Raw genomic sequence first — 4,926 nt, forward strand, 5'->3', positions numbered from 1 at the left:
CTCTGACTATGATGTTGGTGTAGTTCTTACCCAACAGGGGCATCCGATGGCTTATCATAGTGAGACACTTTCAGATATAGTTTAAAAGTATCCCACCTATTATAAAGAGATGTATTCCATTGTGTAGACTTGCTGACAATTGAAGCATTACATTTTGGGGAAGGAAATGATCATCCACACATACCACCAATCCTCTCAAATCATACAGACACAAGGAAAGTTGCAAAACGATCACCATTAGAAATGGTCCACATATCTACAACGGTTCCATTTGAACATTAAGTACAAGAAGGGAAGCACCAATAATGTTGCAGACTGCCTCAGCCAACTACAGGTTATATTTCTGACCAATGTGCTTGATTCTTGTGGACACGAGACTTCAATATGGTTGCATATTTGCAAGAGTGATCCAAAATTTGACACCACATACCAAATTCTCCTGGAAGGTAAGCAGGTTCTAGACTTTCATGTCTAAGACATGTTGTTATGCCACCTGGGACACCTCTATGTTCCTTCAAGAGAGCGTGCCAATATGATTTGGGAGGCACACTATAGTTGGGCCGCTAGACATTTTGGGGTAGAAAAGACAACGGTAGTGTTGCAGAAGTAATTTTATTTGTTTAACCTTCGACAAGATGTTGGGAAGTACATGAGATCTTGCACTTCTTATTCCATTTCCAAACCTACAGTCATGAATCAAGGCCTGTATACTTCTCTACCTACTCCTACTTGACCTTGGGAATCCATCTCCATAGATTACATGTCATGCTTTCCTTCAACCAAGCATGGAAAAGACTGTATTTTTGCCGTCGTTGACAAGTTCTCTAAGATGGCCATTCCGGCAGACTGCAAGAAGAACATCACAGTAGAAGCCATTTCCAAACTCTTCTTTGAATGAGTATGGGTACACTTTAGTATCCCATAGTCCATTATTTCATATCAGGACAACAAGTTCCTAAGTACATTTTGGTCAAGCCTCCGGTCGTTGTTGGATACCAAGCTCACTAATTCCATGACCTTCCACCCCCAAACTGATAGCTAGATAGATTTCATCAATAGGATGATCATGCACATCCTACGCATGCACAACTTGAAGCATCTGCACACACGGGATGATATCCTCCCTTATGTCCAACAATGTTATAATAGAGCTATCCACATCTCAACTGGCCACAACCCTTTTCAAGTGGGATTAGGATTCTAGCCACTATGTCCCATTGATGTTGTTGAAAGAGCTAACAAATTCATTAATCTCATTCAGCACATCCACCAGTAGGTCCATGACATATTGGAAAGAGAAAATTCTAAGTACAAATAGTGTAATGATCAGCATCGGGTGCCACACAAGTTCTAGGTGGACGACAAAGTTTGGTTACATTTGCAGAAGGAGCGCCTCCCTGGGGCCCACCGTAAGATTCATACCTCACTGATATGGGCCTTACACCAACATTGAGGATGTAGGGGATAATTATTTCGAGCTCAACATTCCACCATTCCTTAGCCTACACCCAGTATTCAATGTGGATCGGTTGTGGCCATAATTTCCCCCATTGTTGGACTCATCCAACATTGCTAACCAGTTGACACCAACGGGGCTCAACCCAAGTTGTATCGAATATGCCACAACTGATAGGATCATGGACACAAAGATCAAGAACTCTCACAAGCATAGGATATAGCTATATCGAGTTGTCAAAGCAGGCCAAATCCTTCACCAAGGCAAGTGGCTTACTAGGGACCAGGTTCAACAAAAAATTCCTCACCTCATGGAGGCTCTACACACAATGGGGACCATTCCTTCCTAAGGGGGAGGACTGATCCAGGTGGATATTGGTGGCCACCCGCATATTCCACCCAAACCTCTAGTCAATTTCATCATTTTCCTTGATTATAGCAAAATTTACTATTTTTAGTAGTTTTTCAGGTCCTGAACTTCTCGAGTTGTTTTAACCCCCTAAACGATGACTTTTTAGGTATGCATCAAGCTTATCACAAATTTTGTATTACTCAAAGAGAAATTTCTAACGAGCTAAAATGTGTTCCAAATATAGATCATGTGACCAAGTTATAACCTTGGGAAGTTGGATGCGAAAATAACCCGAATGAGGCCTACAAACTCTTGGTGTTCCATCTCCTAGGGTTAGGGTTTTGGTTGTTTTGTGATCTGGAACTCTTTAGCTACCAGAATTAACCAAGATATTTTACTTATATGATGTTAGCAGAATTGCATATAAAAGTTCATTATATACCACATTTTCATACTGTAAAGAAGATGAAACATAATGATGACTATCAAATCAAAGAACATAAACAAATTGATAACGGAGTTCACCTAGTGTGGGTTATGTCTTCGGGCCCTAGTTTCAAGAGTGGGGAGGCTGGTTCATTAAATGCTACAAATGATGATGATGTACATGGTATTTTATTTTTCATTACAAGGATAATTCCCTCAACTAGAGTGTCATGTCTCTTTATGAGACGTTCTCAGGAACTCTTACTCAAATGGGAATTCCTTCAGCATGACAAGATAATAAAATATCACATGATGTGGAATACAAGTATCCCTTAATGTTAATCAAGGATCTAACCAACAAAACATCATCTAGGTAAATGAGAAGAAAATCATGACATAACTACATTTACCACCACTTTTAGGGGTGGACAAAAAATGAAAATCTTGTTGGAAATACTGAGGGGGGGGGGGGGTGAATCAGTATTTCTTACTATTTATTTTTTAATTGTTCTAGTGATTTCCAACCTATATAGATATGTATATGTATACACAAAACACAGAAATCAACAACTGAATTTAATGCTTTTAAAACTCAAGACAGTGCAAAGAAATAAATACAATATAAGTATAAATCTAATTGTGAATAGTTGCCAAGCTCCAACTTAGACTTCAGTGAGGCTCCAACCTCCAGAGCACCAACTCTGTTTTGTAGTGGTTCTGCACTTAGGAGCACCTACCCCAATGACTTCAGTCCTATTTAGTTCTGAGGCTCCAAACTCTTGGGCTCCAACCCAACCTTGGTATAAACAGGTATGTTGTTGCACTCTATTCAGCTGAGGTTGTCTCACTCCTGCTCTCCTGCCTCTGCTGCCTCTACAGCCTCCGCTGCTTTTTCTGCCTCTTTTGCCTCTGCTGCTTCTACTATCTCACCCTCAGGTTCTTCACCACCATAACCGCTTGAACAGTTCTCTGTTTCTATTGTTTTATACATTCCCATGCCTTTGTCCATTCGTTTCCGCTTACACCGACTCTTAGGCTTCCTCCTCACTCATTGTCGTTTCCTCTGACTCGCTTGATCTTTCAGCTTCCCAATATGACCAAATCCATTTATTCCTATCTTGGTCATCTCCTTTCCCGAGGATCTTTGAACTCTAGGAGGGGCCTCTGTTGCAGTAGCTATAACTAGTTGCAAAGTCCTAGCACTCTGACATTGTAAGGCTGAACCCTGGCCAAACTTCGTAGTGGATCTGAAGAAATTGCTTCCAAAGCTTCCAAAAGGCAATCTAACTGTACCATCGGTGCTGGGTATCTTCGATTGGATCTGTGCATCAACCGCCACAGAAGGACGATGATTTTCACAAAACGATCCCGCCGTAACAGACAATCTCATCATGGTGGAAGCCGCCATTGCCATTGCGATCCGAAAACCAAAGGAACGAAATTTAAGAAAACTAATATAAAAGTCTAGAAACACCCTTTTGCCCCGCCATTTTGTTTTATTCCAAAAACCCATGTAATCGCGCCCATATTAGCCTCTGTCGCATTCGCAATCGTAGTCGTTGATCGTCGCAATCCAACGGTCACAGTCCTTTTTTCCCGCACGTTAAACATCATGCATATTCCTCACCATCTGACCGTCCGTCGCACGATTGGACGACAGTCGCAAGCCCCAATCGCGCAATCTGCATATGTGTTAACCTGCGGGGGCGACGGTTTTCATCCGCCACATGTCGTATTGTGACTGGATCACACGTTCATATACGGATACCGCCATCCTACCATGGGCGATGCAGGGGATACCGCTAGCCCGCGAAACTGCCTTTTAGTACGGCCCTCCCGCTCGTTAACCTGCATGCATCTTTATCGCCCGCGACCATTGGATCTGCCCGTCATGCTGTATCTGCCATCCATCCTTCGAAATACTCGCTTCAAAACCTCCAGTGGTAGAATCAATAATCAAAACAGCACAATCGGCCTGTGATGTACCCGTAATCATGTTCTTGATAAAGTCACGATGGCCTGGTGCATCAATGACGGTACAGTAATACTTGGTTGTCTCAAACTTCCAGAGAGCAATGTCAATAGTAATACCACGCTCGCGCTCAGCCTTAAGCTTGTCAAGAACCCAGGCATACTTGAATGACCTTTTGTTCATTTCCGCAGCTTCCTTCTCAAAACGCTCGATCACACGCTTGTCGATACCACCAAGCTTGTAAATAAGATGACCGGTAGTGGTGGACTTGCCAGAGTCGACATGTCCTATGACCACAATATTGATGTGGGTCTTCTCTTTACCCATGGTTTTCTAAAAACCAAGTATTCCTGAATCAAAAACGCGAATAAGCAGCTTCAGCTTCCCACCAAAAAAGAATCGCAGAGCTCCCCTGCTTCGCTCTCCACCTGCTCCGATGGCTCTGTGTGCTCCTCTTCTTTAGCTTTGTCTGCTCCTCTCATCTCTATCTGCTCCTCGAATATTTCCATATTGACATCAATGACAATCTGTGTCCAACAATCTCCCCCTTTTTTATTGATGGCAATATTCTTCTACTTTCTCCCCCTTTGACATCAATGGCAAAGGGATGCTTCCCCTGTCAAACTACTCCCCCCGTCCTGCTACATCTTTATGAATTAACTTGAGTGATGATAAAGAAATAACCCCCATCTTTTGACGTAGATGTTCGAATGCTTCTCGA

The 4,926-nt window shown here is 42.5% G+C and overlaps 1 pseudogene; it reads right to left on the minus strand.

The window, feature by feature from the left end:
* Positions 1 to 4,076: 4,076 nt before the first annotated feature.
* LOC149163050 (elongation factor 1-alpha pseudogene) lies at positions 4,077 to 4,627 on the minus strand (annotated as a pseudogene).
* Between the last annotated feature and the right edge of the window lie 299 nt (positions 4,628 to 4,926).

Source organism: Pinus tabuliformis, chromosome 5_2 (assembly GCF_031772625.1).
Source record: "Pinus tabuliformis cultivar Carrire ecotype Pingquan chromosome 5_2, CPIR1, whole genome shotgun sequence".
In the NCBI taxonomy this organism is placed as follows: Eukaryota; Viridiplantae; Streptophyta; class Pinopsida; order Pinales; family Pinaceae; genus Pinus; species Pinus tabuliformis.